Source organism: Leptosomus discolor, chromosome 2 (genome assembly GCF_034619465.1).
Source record: "Leptosomus discolor isolate bLepDis1 chromosome 2, bLepDis1.hap2, whole genome shotgun sequence".
NCBI classification, from domain to species: domain Eukaryota; kingdom Metazoa; phylum Chordata; class Aves; order Leptosomiformes; family Leptosomidae; genus Leptosomus; species Leptosomus discolor.
Genome location: NC_141392.1, coordinates 59,784,211 through 59,803,041, shown reverse-complemented (window position 1 = coordinate 59,803,041; position 18,831 = coordinate 59,784,211). Strand labels below are relative to the sequence as shown.

Below are 18,831 nucleotides of genomic sequence, written 5' to 3'. Positions count from 1 at the left end.
TGCAACGCGTTCTGTGATTCTTGGATCTGTTGCTCTCCTTGCAAGAGCCAAAAGCCAAAGCACAAAGCAACTTCTATGAGCTGACAGCAAATGCCCTTTTTGCTGCTTCTCAGAACTGCACCCAGATCAGCCAGAGACTAAAAGCAAACCCAAGCCTATCTTCTGGAAGGCCACATGCAGTTGCAAAGAAAATCAGGACACACACAGGTCATCCGCTCTGTTCAACATTTGTTATTGCTTTATTTGCTCTGAAGCAGAGCTACAAAAAACTGATATCTTATCGAAAGAAGCTTCTGTAATTACATTGGTAGGCCCTAGGGAAACAGTACTGGGTTTCTCATAGCAGCCTTCAATGATTCAAACAGCTAGCCCTGCTCTTCCCGCAAAATTATTAATACTAAGAGAGTTTCACTATTCTTCAACAGAAGAGGTGGTACATGACTGGCAGAATTACCATTATCAATGGTAATCCAACAGCTTTATGACATTTTATCTTTTGAGAAATAAAGTTTTCTGGCAAAAATAGCAGTATATTCAGTATACAGTAAGACGGGATTGCTTCTGTTAAGATCTTTCTTACCACTTATGATGCCGTGAACGCACACATTACAAAGTCTTTTTAGCAACCCTGTAAGATAGGTAAGTATGATTCCTGTTGTAACAGATGAGGAAACTAAAGGTACAGGCCTGCAAGACAAGCAAACCATTCAAAACTGCCTATGCTACAGAAAGACTTCTTAATCTCCACCACCCCTACGACCCACTCCAATTTGCCTTCCTAGATCTGGTTGGCCCTTGTCCCTCTGTTCACTGCCAGGTGCCAGACTAACATCTCCTTGGGCAGACTCAGTTCCCTAAAACATCATAAAATAAATATTAAAAAAGTGAGGAGTATTCTGCAGCCTTAGGGGAGCGAGATCAACTCACTAAATGTTCAGATGAGTGTCGGAGCTGAAGCAAAGAAGCAGGCAGGAACCACAAGACTTAGGTGCAGGGAGACCTTTCAGAAACAGAAAGATGTTAGATCAGCCCAGTTGCACCACAGAACCTCCCCATGAGACAGAGGTAGAGCATCCTCCTTAATACTGAAAGGGCCATCAAAATAAGAAGGAAGAATTTACCATTGCTGGCTTCCAGTCTGTGCTACCATCTTATTACCCCTGAGTGGGTCTCATCTGATGTTTTCTTGGCCATTTCCATCTTGCTTCAAAACTTATCTGTTTTGGATCCACAGGAAAAGCCATAACCAACATCCTGTGTTTTGTTCTCATATTTGAAAATATCCATCAACATTTGGTGAAAACGCATCTTGTGTCAAAACACTTCTCCTGCAGTTCACTGCAGAAGATAGATACTCAGGCCAGGTTAAACCAAAATGATTTACAGTAACCAATAACAGTTACTATTTCAGTCGTCAAACAAGAAAACTTTATATAAATATATAATTATAATTTGATTTTGCATTTCTACTCTTTTTCTGAAACAAAACCTGTTGCTAGATAGTAATCTTAAACTGATGTTGATTTGCAAGTAAAAATAGCTTATACCTCATATTTGCTATTTCATTTTTCTAACTTTAATGTTACAATACATTCACATTTAAGTAATTACATAATTTAAACACACATTTATTCAGATTGATTATTTTCACATTTGGTGTTAAAGAAAGGTAAATGGTCATCCTCATTTTCTGGACCAGATGTTCTCCAAACTGGCATACATGCACCACTGACACACAGTATATGCATACGTAACACTGCAAGTACAGAAGGTACTCTAAAGTGTTATAAGACGCAGCCTAGAACAATAAGTTACCGCTGCCAACAGCCAGACCCAATGTCGCCAATGCTGCTGGGGACAGCAAAGTAAAGTTGCAATATTTTAAAGGATTGCATTTCAGGATTATCTTCCAAACTCACAACTGTGTCGAGTTGGTTTCAAAGGAAACTGGAATTCCATTTACACAAACCCAAGTTTTACAAGATTTAGAGAGTGTTACTAATAAAACTACACTAGACATTTTAGATTCATATGCCTCTATGTTTTTCACTGAAAACTAAATTTATTTTTTTGAAATAAAAGAAAGCATTATCCTTAGCTAGTGAACTGAGGTCACTTTCTGGATACTACATCAGTAGAAACAGCTCAACATGTAAGCTCAACATCACATTTCTTACATGTTTCAGCTTCTCCTTTTAAAAAATGGACATAAACTATACTGAACGAAATTTTCTGTCTGCGCCTACTGAAGAAAACCTATTGCTAGCTGATCTACCCCTTCAAACTGAACCCAATTATTTACCCAGCAATTTCCGTCACTTTAGTGATCTGGTATACTTTAGAACTTCAACAAAAAATATTTAAGCAATACATACTCACATTATTTATTAGCAAAGCTATTTTATTTAAATTTGACAACTTATGCTGAAGACTGAATTTACTACAGCAGACTTAGACAAAAAGTTTCACTTAAAAATACCATCTTTTTATATCCATTTTTAGATACCCTGTAAAGGCTATCTAACATATCATAGTAAAAAAAGACTTGGCTATGGTATTGTCAGAAAGGCTCCTCCTCCATTATGGACCCATGTCTGTACTTCCATTACAACACAAAAAGGTCCTGAATCTCAGTTTAAAAGCTGACAATGAAGATAAGACCATGCTAAAGAGCCAAATTCTAAAGTAAATTTCATGAGGTACAGGCACACATTCTCTTCTAATCATTCAGCAGTGTACTGGTGATAGTCTCTACCAGGTACAGCAGGAGAACTGTCACAGACTGAATTCAACACATTTTGTCTGCTAAAAGCCCTTCAGACATACTAGTTTTATGTCTTTAAAACTTCAGGAAAATATAGTCTTCATACTTCAAATCTCAACACACACAAGATTTCAGGTGGATGAATATGGGGTAAACAATGCCTATGTTAGGTTTGTAACAGAGGGACTATGCAGAAATTAGTATTTCTACTTCCCCCCACCCATCCTCCCATTCAAAGCCATCTATGTACACATACGAGAAGAAAAACTGTAAAGGTTATCTGCCAAACCCCGCAGCATACAGCAGCAGTAGGTCAATCTTTAGAAGCTGGCTCCAACCTGACCAGTGACTGATCTGCAGGATCAGCACCCTGCCAGCTGAGACACCAGGTCATGACAAACATTATCTCAGTCACACAGCAAATGACAGAGCTGGCAGGAATCCCTCTAAGAAGAAATCAGAGACATAAGGAGCAAGTTTCCTTCTGGGGAAATTAAGGTCATATTGAGAACAGGCAGGTGGTTCACAGGGTAAAAAGAGCACTAGACTAACATGTGGAATTCATGCAGTTTTATTTTGAAGCCATGATGCTAAGGCTCTTGGGCAAAAGGCCAAAGTCAGACTTCAGGCATGGTATCAATTTCCTGGACTGAGTAAACACGCCAGCAGCCTGTACATACATACTACAGAGCATCATCCGCCATCTAGTACAAGGGATGTTTAATTAGATTTGTAGGGATGCAGGATTTGGGGGGAGGGGGGATGGGAGAATCTGTGTCCTTCAGTTTAGCAACAGCATTTATAAGACACTCTTACACTCAAAAACAAAACCAAAGTTATTGAAGCATTTTTTCATTAGCATGCCAACGAAATGCTGAATCATTTGACATAAGAAATGACGTGTTCACAAAATCCACTAAGCAAAACAATCCTATTTCAATAAATCAGATACTTTTAAGTTCACATAGGGAGACAAGAGTGTGTTATTAGGAAAACAATGTACAATGAGCAATTAAACAAAACAGAGATAAAATGCTGATGAAAAAATTAGGATAGCAATAATTGCTTTCATATTACTCCCATAAAGACACAATTGACAGAAGTATACAACAGGTGTTTGCTTTAAAAAACCAAAGATGTTATCCTCATACTAAAGTCTTTCCAGGTATATGTAATCATATACCATGACTGGGGCTGGGCTAACAGGACAGGACAAACAAAAAACACCTCTTTGACAACCAATATTCCTGTCTCAACCCAAAACCTGTGTATAATACTAACACCTTTGTTTCATTTTTGTTTCTGTATGTCACAAATCTGCACCAAAAACCAGCAGTGGGAAGCAGGAAGCAACCTTTCCAACTGATTGAGGCATAGGTTCAGCAAAATATGTCTTCATATGCTTAAACAATGACACACTATGACACCCTGCTGATTTTGGGGATAACCACAAAGAGCGAGGGCATTTGACTGAAGGACGTTATGATTATACTACCACAAAATCAACTTCTACCATACTAAGGACTTAACAAGCCACTGACAATAAACATTTCTTTTCTAGTTGAGAAAGCAAGCTAGGAAAGTGGCAGCACTTTCAAGCTTTCCACTGACATCATGCAAAGAAAGAGGTAACGGTCCCAAGGCAGATTCAGACTTATCATCAGCATGAGGAAATGTCTTGTTTATAATAGACTCATCAGTGAGGATTTCAGAATTCGGAGGATGAAAAAAAATTTTTAAAAAAATAATCACAAACTACACAAACCTACTCTAGGAAAACCTAAGCTTTTGCCCACCTTGTATGTAAATGCCAGAAAAATTCTGCAGAAGATACTCCACAAGAATGGGTGCCAGGGCAAATAACACAATTTGAAGTACCATGTTTCTTAAGCCTTTGAGCCTTCAAACAGTAGAGAGGACAGGACACCTCTCTATTAAGTCTGAAAACCTTAACATAAGAAGAAAGATTATGGCTTTCAGAGCAGTGGCTATATACCTTCTTTTGTCTGAACAGTGTTTTGACCAGAGTTTTGGGTCTGAAATTTTTCAAAACACTGAACAAAAGGTCTTTGGCTGTCAGTTCACAGCAAGTGTGCTGCAAAGTGCACTAGATATCCTACTGCTGCCAAACAAGCTATGCACTTCTGTGAGTTTTATTTGGCAAGGAAACCAGCATCTCGCACAACTTTTCCCTCCCTATTATGACTATAGTTTAAAGCAAATGGCTTTGAAATATCCTGCAAGAAAAGGTTGAAAGAGAGGGCTTGAGCACTACGGTACAGGCCACCTAACAAACATCAGAGTTTGGAGAGCAAAAACCTTAGCAGTCTCACTTGGAGGAACCATGCACAGCATCAACCACATAGCCACAGGAGCTCATCCTGAAAGAAAAACTCAAAAATGCAGAGGGACTAGCCAACATAACAGTGTTATGATCTTTTGACAAATTTAAATCCCTGAGAGATCCCTGAATTTACTCAGCTACTCAAAGGTGGCAAATAAACCTCTCATAACAAGAGAACAAGTCTCTCGAAAAATAGAAAGGAAAAAGACTGGTAAACAAGACATTACACACAGAAGCGGCAAGCAGCTCAAGGTGAGAAGCCTCACACCACAACTTGAGAAACCTGGTGAGAAAAATTATCACAAAAGAATACAATTCCGTTCATTGCATTTTTCATGGCATGTTTCATTTGTTCAGTTAAATTTCTGAATAAACATCTGCACTGGAACACTGATAAGCCTCAAAATGAGAAGCAAGGACTTTCATGGCTTGGATGAGCATACCCTCTGCTGGGTAAGACACTGGTTGGATGCCCAGGCCCAGAAAGTGCTGATCAATGGAGTTAAATCCAGATGGAGGAGCATCACAAGTGGTGTTCTGCAGGGGTCAGTACCAGGGCCACTTCTGTTTAACATATTTATCAATGATATCGACGAAGGGATAGATCGCTCCCTCAGTAAGTTTGCAGACAACACCAAGTTAGGTGGGAGCGTTGATCTGCTTGAGGGTAGGGAGGCTCTGCAGAGGGACCTTGACAGGCTGGATCGATCGGCCAAGGCCAACTGGATGAGCTTCAACAAGGTGAAGTGCCGGGTCCTGCACTTGGGCCACAACAACCCCATGCAGCACCACAGGCTTGGGGAAGAGTGCCTGGAAAGCTGCCCAGCAGAAAAGGACCTGGGGGTACTGATTGACAAGCGGCTGAATATGAATCAGCCGTGTGCCCAGGTGGCCAAAAAAGCCAATGGCATCCTGGCTTGTGTTAGGAATAGTGTGGCCAGCAGGAGTAGGGAGGTGATTGTACTCCTACTCGGCATTGGTGAGGCAGCACCTTGAGTACTGTGTTCAATTTTGGGCACCTCAATACAGGAAGGACACTGAGGTGCTGGAGAGAGTGCAGGGAGGGGCAACAAAGCTGGTGAAAGGCCTGGAGAGTAAGTCTTATGAAGAGCAGCTGAGGGAAGTGGGGCTATTTAGTCTTAAGAAAAGGAGGCTGAGGGGAGACCTTATTGCTCTCTACAAGTACCTGAGAGGACATTGTAGAGGGGTAGGTGCTGGTCTCTTCTCACAGGTAATCAGTGATAGAACAAGAGGGAACGGAGTCGAGCTGCACCAGGGCAGGTTTAGGCTTGACATGAGGAAAATTTTTTCACTGAAGGGGTTGTCAGACACTGGAACAGGCTGCCCAGGGAGGTGGTTGAGTCACCATCCCTTCATGTGTTTAAAGGTCGTTTAGATGTGGTGCTTGGCGATATGGTTTAGGGGTGTACTTGGTAGAGTAGGGTTGGTGGCTGGACTTGATGATCTCAAAGGTCTTTTCCAACCCGAATGATTCAATTCAATTCTATTCTATTACCTTCTTGCCCTCTCTTATCCTTGCCTGTGACCTACGAAATTTTATCTTTGTCTCTTTGCCTTGAAGTACAATTCTCTTCTTCACAAGGTCTCTATCTATATCCAGAGGCCAGAGAACAGACCTATTAACAGTTCACTACATGAGAGAATGAGCTTCATACCTGTATCACGAATTTAAGTGTCATAATAATAGAAAATGCCATAATTACTTTATCTGAAAAGAACACTGCTTTGTTTTAACCTAAGCACCCAACTTCACATATAACGCAAAGACAGTGCTGCGCAGAAGTTTAGGTTACATAACCTTAATGTTTAATTCTTGACATGACATGGATAAATTGTATTTTGCATATTGTATACTACACTGTTCAAACATAAATCTGGGGCATAATAGCTAAACAAGCATTAAAGAAAATTATTATAGGCATTAGGAGTCTGTCCTCCAAAAAGAATCGCAAACAGGTAGGATGAGAGTTTTCAACAAAAGAGCATCCCTGCTTTATTCATAGTGCTTCAGTAAACACAGACACTGCTAAAGGATTGTGAAAATTAGAACTCCCACAACCTTATTCATAAATCTGCAGCCTAAAAGCATCTCTATGGATAAAGCTGAATGGTCTATAGATGCAATTTCTAGTATACAGGAGAGAAAGAAATGCGCTAAGGTGTCGAATCAACCTTTCCGTCACAAACACATCCTTGTCAATGAATGAGCAATACGGACTTGTCATTGCTAACTCCCAAAACCCCCAACACACCATATTTTAATTTACCAACAATGTAGACCCTTTCTGAGATTCACTACCTGCTACAAACAGGTACAGCAGTCTTTCAACTACAAGAGTGCTTTAGTGGATGTCCAAACACGTGCCCTAGACAGCTACCTCACCCAGGCACGCACTTTTTCCAACCTCATTATTTTAATGTATCATTACTTTAGCCTTAGAGATGTTAAGTGATAGGCCGAGAGTTCACAGGCTCAAGAATCAACAACAAAACAAGGAAATAAAGAATCACATAACAATATTTATAGCTTAGCCTGTCCTATTCCAGTCCCCTCTCTTTCTGCAACTTTTTTAGTTTAACCTTTACCTAGCCTATTCATCTTCAGTTGAGTGAACGTTTGACTCATTTCCAACCGCACAATGATCTCTTTTAACATGACCCTGAACTTTGAACCTTTTACCCAGCGTCCTGGAAGTGCACTACTAGCTTCAGTGACCCTAGCAGAAGTAGGGAAATAGCATTATTCCCATTATACTGCTGAAGAAAAGGCAATTAGGCATCTGAAGGCAATACAGAAGTTCATGACAGAATTGCAAGAGAAGTACAGGAGTTCCGACTCCCATTCTTCTGCTGTAATCATCAATGCATAACAAAAAATCCAAATGTAACTGTTAACTTAGATTGACACAGGTTCATTTAAAAAACAGAAACAATATTTCATCACAACACTCATCTGCACGGGATTACAGCTGCTTTTTAATATGTTGTATTTATAGGGCAGCAACCTCCTACAGCCTACTTCACCCTCCCAGTCACAAGACCCTGCAGACACCAAACAAGCAATGGGAGAACTTCAAACACACTAGGAATTACTGGAGTACCTGAGGTTATCTGACAGATAAGCAGGGCTTCCCCTACACAAATGATTCTGAAATCTGATCCAGAGGATGTACATATTTATCTATTAGGAAGGTCTGGAAAAGATGCCAAAATTCATTAGGATTTCTCAAATGAAGGTAAAACTAGAGATCGATAAAATTAACAGGACAGAACCCTTTTCCAAAAACAGCTCTCACTGTGCAGCCAAGTATGTCTGTGTGCAGTTGCTATTTATTTTTAAGTTGGGGCAGTTTTCCAGATAGATTTTTAGATCAGCTAACATAATGAGGTGTTTTAAAACAAAACAAAACAAAAAAAACAAACCCACAAGATTTCCTTCCTGACTCCATTTGTTATAAAGATGTAGAGGAAACAAGGAAGCAATAACAAAACACAGTCTCGTCTAGCACACCACAAAATTGCAAAATTGTAAATTTCAATGAAGGCAAAGACAATAATGGTATCAGCATCCAGGAAATAGGGTCACAACTCTTAACCAGAAAGATTGGAAGAAATTGTCCTAACCATTGTAAAAAAACAAAACAAAACAAAAAAACACCAAAAGAAATACACCACAAGCACACACACCCCCCCACAAAAAACCCCATCCTAATCAAGGACACAAACTCAAAGTAGTTGTGTACTCTTTAGTATGTTCTCCAGCGCTTTCCCCGTTCAACCTGTATCACCCTCAGGTCTATTCTTATCAATAGTGTTATCAGCCCACACATGGAGAAGTGCATTCAGAAACGTCATTGGGGGCAATCAAAATAGAAACAGAACTGAGCATTGTCAGCATTTAAGGATCTTTCATTTGATGCTTCCACACTGGTCCTGCCAGTGAAGCAGGCAACAACCCAAACCTCTTATGACACTCCAAGGGAGAAAAGCTATTCCAAGAGCTTGAGCAAGTGTCAGGCTCAGAAAACAATGAGATCTTAGTCTACACACCAACGAAACAAACCAGAAGTAAACATAAGTGAAAACAAAGACAGGTGAACATCAGCATAGACACTCAGTCATCAGCCATGATATTCATCAAAACTGTGACAATGCAGCTGGAGGCAAATCAACATGATCCAAATGCTCACAACATATCCGTCCCATTACACCTTCCTTACCAAAAAATGGACAACTAGGAGCAGATCTACTCCTGGAGACACTATAAAAATCATACTATCATTTCCCATGCAAAGATCCTTCCATTGTTTTAGGAGAGTTTTCATCCTCTGCCCAATATAAAGAAAACGTCAGTCATTTCTTAGTTTTCACTCTCATCCTTGGACGACAAGGAAGGACACAAATTCAAATCCAAACCAGGAGATAAAGCTTCCCCAGTATTTCTGGAGTTTCAATGAGCAATGCTATTTTAAAACCAACAAGAGCTCGTTCTGTCACCAGAGCACCAGACAATTAAATCACAAATATTTTCTCTCCAAACCAACTAGAAGCTTCCTCACACCAGAAATATTTAAACCAAACTCCAAAGGGGGAAGAGGAAGACTGAATTAAGTAACTACCCAACCTTTGGAATATAAACCCCTCTTTGACAGTGACAAAAGACTTTACTTTTGCATCTCGAAAATAGGACACTATCTTTTATGAAATCTTTCAGCATTACTGGTCACTTTTAGCCCAGAACAACCACTATTTAGGTCATCTGTTATCTGTACCAATAATAACAATTGCAAAACTCACCAACACAGTACTGAAAATGAATTTCCCATATAATCTTCTTCCTTGTCACCCAAGCTACAACATCATTCTCTAATCAGTGGCCTCTCATTTAAATCCTTGGTCGAAAGAGCAATTTCCAATTCCTTTATTAATAAAAAGTAGTACTTAACCTTCTGGAAATACAGAGGAGGGATTAATACTGTCCATGTATATTCCTAGCACTAGTACTGAGCTCAATTTATACTTTCTTTTTTTTTAATATATTTTCCTCAATCTTATTACAGGCCCAGTGAACAGACTTTCAAATTCAAAATTCTCTTTGCAACACTGGGAAATAATGTATATTGGACTTAATACATGTTCCATGGGGTTATTCTACTGGTATAAAGGAAGAGAGTATGTCTCCTCAGCAAGCTGGCAAAATCTGGAAGGAATCCACCACTGTAAGGTCTGTACCTCAGAAGACGACTTAATCACTTAATTCTATGATCTGTATTTGCTTTTAACAGGGTCCTGCTGCTGCACTGAAGTTTTTGTTGTTGAAAGAAACAGACTAATTCTTGCTCATGGTAGTGTATTACAATTCATAATAGGGCTTACCATAGGCATCTTTAGAGGAACCACACTCTTTCCCCAAAGCCTCTAATTTTTATTTTATTTTATTTTTTTACATTTCTTCATCTCCTCTTTGGAAAAACAGCAAATGGTTCCAAATTGCATACCTGTAACATGAGCTGGTTTAATTTTATCCCTTGATCATTCATGCAAGATCGCAGATCTTCACTGTGTAGCTTCCCACATCATAAGAAGATTCAAATGCATTTATTTAAAGTTCTCTCCTAGAATTCCACCACTTTCATTGCTTTATCTAATTAAATTCGTAAAGAGCTACTGAACAATGGGAGCTGTAGCCCCATTTTCTGTTTTGACAAATTTATAAAAAAAAAATTTAAAATATACATATACTGCCATAAAGGATTCTTTGCCTTAGGCATCAAACATCTTTAAAAATTTGCTAACAAACCCTTGCACTCACGAGGAGAAATGAGGAATCCAAGCCAGTGATAAGTCCGTATCAAACTGGAAAATTCCTCAGCAGTCTCCAGAGCAATCCAAGTCTGGAAAGCCAAATCAAATCCATTTGATTTGTATCACGGTTTCTTTACCGACAAAGTGAAAGTTCAAGTATTGGCCATAGAAAAGAGCTGTTTCATTTATGTATTGTTCTGTTTCCAAATTATTCGGGAATGTCTTTCATTTTTTTTTGGATGGCCATATGACAAATATGGGTATAATACCTGTCCTCTGCTACTCAACTACAGAAACTTCCACCAAAATCTGAATCAAAACCTTCTTCATTCCTATAAACAATCACAAACTTGGCAACTACTTTTCAAAAGCAAGCCTTTCATGCTCACAATGTTTCTACAGATACAATTCATACACAGATATGAACACTGCAGTCTTTACTAAAAGATACGCTACTAAGAGCGAAACCAGCTATAAACAGTTCTCAGGTGCCATCTTAAGAGAAATGCAAAGCGTAAACAAACTGGGCATTACTGAAAATTAGAAGTTTTTATGAAGAGTTCTTTTTTATATTTCTCAGTAAATAAAAGGAGGAGTCTACACATAAGGCTTTACATTCCATACATACACATCAAGCACTCAACTTTATCCATATGCGTTTGATACCAAATTTTACAAATTAAAAACAACAGGTTTTACACCACACCAAATTAAAGGAGTAATGCATTTTAACTCTAAAGCTGGCAACAGCCTAACTAAAAACGGACACTTACCACTCCTGTCATTCATGTGTCACAGGATGCTGTGGCTAAAGCTATCAAGGGCTCAAAAGAACTAGTAAAAACCAAATGATTAAATACCAAATCATCTGCCCAGAGACTCTTAAGCTGCATCCTGCTAGAAGACAGTGATACTTCCTTCAGACACTCAGCTCTTTGCATGCCCTATGATACTCTTCCCTAGGCATCCGCTATCAGCCGCTATTAAAAACAAGATACTGATGTGGAAACACCTTTGGTCTGAGCTGATACACCGTTCTTGGGTCCGCATTTTTGTGCCTGGGAAAAAGGAAGGTAAAATATCTAAAGCTGGTTCAACACCTACACTGTTCAATTCCCTCATTTCCAAACACTATGTAGGGCACTTGTATGGCAGCCAAGATATTTATATAGTAACAGTTCTTAATATACTTACATCACTCATGAGAGCTGGGGAAGACACCACAAATACATAACTCTTCTTCCTTCTCCCTTAGCTGTATTCACTCCCCCTTTCAAGTTTTACTTATCATTTAAAATAGCTTTATGAGTAACATTTCTGATATTTTTATACAACATTATCAACAGCCTACATTATCTGCAAGAGAGGATTTGTGTTAGTCAATCTCGCTTTTGTGTATTTTATCCAGATTTTGAACCAGCAGATCTTTGCAGTCACGTTTCATTTTTCAGTTATTTACAATCGAAAGGATTTCCTAGAAGTCATTCCACCGTGCCATTAGAACAAGGAAATCTGTTCCTTATGAAACACAGGCAGCAATAACATTGCTAGTAATGCCTGGATGCCCAACAGACCAGGGCTCCCACTGTACTAGATACTGCACCAAAACAGAATAAAAGTGAGAGCACTCTCTCCCTCTCACAATTTAAGAATTTTGTTAGCTACAGTCTTTCTCAAACTGAAGAGCCTCCTGTGGTCTGTGATCCATCACAATCGCAGCGGGCAGCCAACCTTTGCTTTTCACAATAACTTTATTTGCTACTTCTCTTCAAAAACACTGCTCTTCTATAACATTCTTAATATACATGCAGAAAGATTATTTTCTTTCATATTGTGTCCAACATTCATGGCTCCTTTCTATGTTTTTTGTCTGCTTAAATGGTGCCATGTACCATTGGTAAAGTATGTGCAGTGGTTTTCTTTAATGGTTATTTGAATGGGTTTGGCCTTCTTCCAAATTTTACTTCGCAGTTACTATTCAAGCTAGTGAAACAAGATATATGAAAATCTTATTTAGAAATCAGTTCAGCTGCAAGATATTTGCTTTGACAAATACATAATGAGAAAAGTGTCTTCAAAGGAGAGGAATCTATTCCATCACATGTACAAAGCAGAGGAAGAACTGATAGGATGGACTGATGTTAGTCCTCAGAAGTGCTAGTTATTATAATCTAATGGGAGAATTAATCTTCAAGAACTTGCTCGCAAAGAGTGCTTTGTGCTAGACAAGGATGTTGGAGACTATTCAGACCCAGGGTGCTAGGAAAGTGTACAACTACCAGCTAGGTCTGTTAGCTCTGAAACTATGCAAAAGGCAACAGTCACAAACGCATCAGGATCTTCACGCTACATGAACAGTCCAGCTTTCCAGTGGGAGGTTCTCCAGACCGTATATTATAGCTATCAAGGATATGATGTGCAGCTGAGTAATTCTAAGGTCTTTCCCAGGTATAAGCACAAAGTGAAAGCTATTCTCATAGACCATTTAAAAGATACTAAAGTTTTAAGTACTGTAACATGACGTAAACAAAGCATTGGTTAAAAATAACACAACATAGAAACAATGGATCAAATACAAAAGCATCGATCAAAACAAGAGTCACACAGAAACAATGAACACAGAAACGGGCAGAAAAACTTCTTGGAACTGGACCTCAGACCTTTTCTTCAAATAATCTGAATCCTCACAGATCTAATCGGAGCCTAGATGCTAGCCTGCCAACAAGCAGGCATTGTTTTTACAGAGTCAACTGAAATCACTGACTACACCTGCAAGACTACTGGCAAACATTTCATTACAGTAGGTAAGCCTTCATCCCCTTTAATAAAGGGTTTATGACTTAGATCTAAGTTATATGAGCTCATGTTTCTAGATAGTATTATATTATCTGGGAATACAGTTCACACACTATGTAGTATATAGTATGCCATACAATTCCCAAATTATAATCCTTCCATTCTCAGTTCTTTATGTATTTCCTAACTTCTACTTTATTCCTAAATGACAATGCTTTAATGTATTGTCTTGAATTAAAAAAAAAAAAACAAAAAAAAAAATAAATGGCTTTCTGTCCTATTTTGGAAAATATCAAGGCAGCAGAAGACCTCTAATTCTAAACTATTAAAATGCACCAATAACATAATTACAGTTACACTGTACTCATCTGCACATCCCAACTGGTAGAGGTAGTTAGAAAACAACAATTTAAGGGTGTTCACCTTACACCTCTAGCATCAGAAGTTTGTTCTGCTACCAGACGCACATTACAAGAGTGGGACACTGATGGTGACCAGAACTGGAGGTTCCAGTCAAAAAGACAAAATGCGAGATTCCATACCATTTCTACCAGCTCTGCAAGGAGGAAATGAAGGAAAACCAAGAAGATACGAGGACGCCGGCCATGTAACTCACTCATTCACACACATCCCCTTCCCCCCCCTTCCCCCCCCCCCCCCCAATAGATACCAACAGACATCTGTACAAACTCCCTCAGCAGCCAAGCTCTATGGTAACTGAACTAGAGACGTGCACCATTACTACTTTGATCACCTTAACAGAAACTGTCTTGAATCATTCTTTAACTCATCAACAAATTTAGTTAAGGCTTCAACAGGGTCTCTTCTGACACCAAGAAGAGAATTCTGTTCTACTTAAAGCACTGGCTTTAGCTTGCAACCTTGCTACGGAAGGTACGGTATGAAATTACCTCAGGTATCATTAAACGAAATAAAAAAGCTACAACTGAAAACTGTAGAAAAGGGAAAGGTGAGTTGGGGGGAGGGGGTATTGTAAAAAAAAAAAAATTACATCAAAAATCTGATTTTATTGTTAGACCTTCTTATAGAGTTTCTTACAGCGACCACAGGCAGACAATGATCTCTTTATGAGCACTAGATGAGAATAATTACTCTTAGATAAGAACAGAATAATTACACTGAATTCTTTTGCAAGGTGCTTTGAGACCTACTAATGAAAAGTACTGTTAAAAGCTGTGTATTCTAAGTATGCTTAATAATTACATAAAACAAGTACAACTTTTTCTAGAGGCTAGTTATAAAAAAACTAATTTTATTTGAAAGTTCAGCTGCATCAATCATTTTTTTTGTGATAAAAATGACTCAGTGAGCTAAGGAAAGTTGCACTGCAAGGCTTTTCTTCGTATAAGCGTACAATACATCTAAATCTATTCATCAACTTACTAAAGAAAATACACTGAACACTTTAAAGTGTCCATCAGAATCTCAGTATAGTTCAAAGTCATTGGGCTTTTTATAGAATAGTGACATGTGTCAAGGGTTTTAGAATAAACATCTGTTGACTAGGTGAGAACAAATCCCAGTCTGTTGTTAGAAGCAGTGATGTGTTGTACAAAAAATAAAATAAAAAACTCAACATCTTTCCATGGAAGTCATTCACAACAGTTATAGCTGTCAGTTTTAATCTTATAAATATCTATCTATATATATGCACACACACACACCCCCCCCCAACCCACTACCTCCTTTCAGCCCCCAAGAAACTGGTAACGACCTTCTCATAAAATTCCACTGGGGGCGTGGGGGGGGATATGCAGATATTCGAAATAGCTCTGCTTTGCTTGACATTCACACTGCCTGTGAAAAATGAGGCCCACTCGTGCAAATGTTCCTTATAAGAGCAATCAGGTTAGGAGCTCCTGGCATGAAGCTGTTTCTTGAATTAGGATTGCAGGAACAAGTTGATAGCTAGCATCCCTAGGGATCACTGTCATTTAGCTGTTACGAAAAAAATCTATGACGGTGTTGTCCCACAAGCTGGGTGTGCAACAAGCCAATCGTATACACAGAGCCAAGATATTGATATATATTTATATATGCTGCATTATTTATATATGCTGTACATCAGCAGTATTATTGAAATAATTTTACTGGAAATCTTGATGTAATGAAAAATATGTTCCATTAATAAACCTTTTCTTTCTATGCAAATTAACTCTTGAAGCTTAAATAAAAATGGTTAAATGTTAAATGTTAGTGGGTTCATATCATTACACAATCATCTTCAAAGCTATCAATATTGTATTACAGTAAACCCCTTATTATTTTGAGCAAGTTCTTACTATACTGCATTTTATTAAACAGATATTTTAGGTTTTAAGACTTAAATTTCACAAATGTTTTGTAAAAGCAGACATTAAGAATCAATTCTATGATTTACAGCTCCCGTACGTGTAGAAAATACCCATTCCAAGTACCCCTTACCTATCTAAAAAACAGGACATTGCTCATGAATCAGTAATCCTTGGACAGGCAAATTTCATCCCGGCAAAATGAAATTGTCTATGACAACAATGCCTGCAATTTTATTTTTTTAAAGACGGCAAAGAAAAACCTTTTCTATTAAGAGGCCTTTGTCTCGCTCTTTTTTGAAAACATGTGTAACTAAGTAATGGAGAAAAAGGGCTTTTAAATACTAAAACATCACATTTGACTTAGAAAGTTCCTTAACCTCAAATTGCTAGAGGCCTGGCTGGTTTCCCAAAGCTTCACAGCACGCTCACCCTGTTGTTATGGTGTCTCCTAAGCGTCTGCTATATGCCGCTTGCAGAACCTGGAACCTAAACTAGATGGACCTTTGATCTGACCCCACACAGCTGTTCCAATTGTATGCTTTACCTTTTCAGTTAAATGTAAGTACTGAATCGGTAAATGCTTCCTGCACTTTTCAGGAAACCTTTAGGAGAAGCCAAGGTGCTCGGAAAATGTTTGCACGCAGACATTTATTGAAAGGCACGATGTGAAGACACAACACGAAAGAATGTGGAGTTGCACTCGCTAGCCGAATTTTACCGTACCGCAGGACCAATTTCCTCACCGGCTGTCCCCCCACCCCCCGCCGAGAAAAACGGGGGCGGGAGAGGAATGTCGAAAAAAATTAAGGAAAAAAAAAAACAAAACAAAACACAACGGAAAAAAAAAATCGCAGCGCTACAGGCAGTGTGCGGACGGTCACAGGTGATGCCGGAGCCAGCACCACCGCTCCCCGCTCCGCCGCCGCCCGCGGCTCCCGGAGAGCCGGCCGCTGCCGGACCCCTGAGCGCCGGACACTGGGAGCGGGCGGGCACCCCCGCCCCCCCCCCCCACCCCCCACCCCCCCGGCTTTCGGAGCACCCGCAGCCGCAGGTCCAAGGGAAGGACCGCGGTTTCCAGCCAGCCCTTCGCTCCGGAGGCTGACGGGGAGAGGCGGGATGGAGGCCGGCGGGCAGCCAAGGCTCAGCCCGCCCGGTGCCCGTTAGGCGCTCGGCAGCCACGGATGCGCACGTCCTGGCGGCGCACCGGGACCTCCTGCCCCCTCAAAGAGCGGCCCGCTCTGCCGGCCGCAGGTGCCCACCGGAACAAAAGGAAAACAGCCCCAGAGACGCCCGCGGCCCCACACAGCGCCCGGCCCGGCCCGGCCCAGCCCAGCCCGCCCCCGGCGGCGCCCCCGCCCTGCGGCCCTGCCCCGCGCATCGCCCCCCCCCCCCCCCCTCCCCGCACTCACCTCGGCGGGGCGCGGCGGCGGAGCGGGCGGCAGCCACCCGCACCCCCGGGCTCCCTCCCCTCCCCTCCGCGCGCCCGCCCCGGCCCCGCGCGCCTCCCCCTCCCTCCCTGCCCGCCCTCCCGGCTCCGTCTCTCACCGCTACCGGAGCGGCGGCGGCGGCTGGGCCCGACTCCCCCGCCACGTGACCCCGCCACGTGACCACCACACTTCCCCGGCCCGGCCCCGCCCCCGCCCTCCCTCCCGCAGCGCCGGGGCCGCTCGGCCGGGCTGGGCGGCGGTCAGGGCCGGGAGCGGGGGTGGTGCCCCAAACCCTGTGGTGGTCCCCGGCGGCCCCTGCAAGGCGAGGTCCAGGTCGCGGGGTCCGGCCAGCGCCACGAGGCTGTAACGCGACGTGACAACGGCTTATTTTACAAGGGGGCCAAGGCTGCCGCCACCACGTCCCTGTCCCCCCTCAGCCCCTTAACCCCCTTACCGTACCCTGGAAAAGAAACCGCAGGACGCGTTAACGCCACGGCTGTATATGGTGTGGGGGTTAGCTGGTAAGGAGGCACTTCGAGCCGACTTTTCCCTCCTACCTCCAGGGCTAGCATGGAAGGAGGAAAAAGAAGCTGGTGCATCGGGTCCCACCACGTACCTCGCACTCCTCCCAGCTAAAATCACGGACGCTGGCACCGCTATATTCCTGCATTTTGACCTAAATCAAAAGCCACAGCGAGTGAAAATTAACTGTGTTGATAAGCACCCCATGCTAAGCGTAACCTTTGCTCCCAAAAAATAATGCTCATAATAACGGGTCAAGGGGGTGTCTTTGGGGAGAGAATGCCTTGATCCTCAAACTTGGCAATTCAGGATACAGTCCGGAGATATCAATGCTACAAGACCTGGGGGAGCCTCAGTAAAAAGGGATTTGTATTGCAAACAAACTCTGGAGCTTTATCCTGGTATCATATTCAGTGCACATTCCTCTTCTTCAGAAAGGGGCAACGAAATGCCTAAACATAAAAAGCGCGCAGCACTTAGTAGTTTAAGGAAACCAGAAACAAACTGTAACTATCAGCTCTAAAAAAAGCCATCTAAAGAATAGTACATGGGGAGCAGGAAGTGAAAAAGTCCAATTCCCTGCTAGCTTTAGTCATCAAAACTTACTGACCATTTCAAAAACTAAAAAGGTAAATATTTTTTACACTATTCCCCAAAGCTCTGTAAGGATTTTATCTTACAACCGATAGCAAGAAAGGGCCAAACTTCGTGCCAAAGACCAGCTAGATCTGTGAAAACCTGGAAGACTGAAGCCTGAGATAATGTTTTAGCACTAGGTATAGTTTTCATTTGTTAATGTAATTCTCTCAGAAAAAAGCTGCTTTTTTTTTATTTTTT

General features: G+C 41.1%; 1 long non-coding RNA gene across 1 annotated transcript in view; it reads right to left on the bottom strand.

Annotated features, from left to right (window-relative positions):
• LOC147416014 (uncharacterized) overlaps positions 1-17,622 on the bottom strand; it is a 30,114-nt gene extending 12,492 nt beyond the window's left edge. Inside the window, exon 1 of the long non-coding RNA XR_015183375.1 lies at positions 17,591-17,622. This is a non-coding gene — a long non-coding RNA (uncharacterized LOC147416014). The remainder of the gene's footprint in view (positions 1-17,590) is intronic.
• Positions 17,623-18,831: the final 1,209 nt, after the last annotated feature.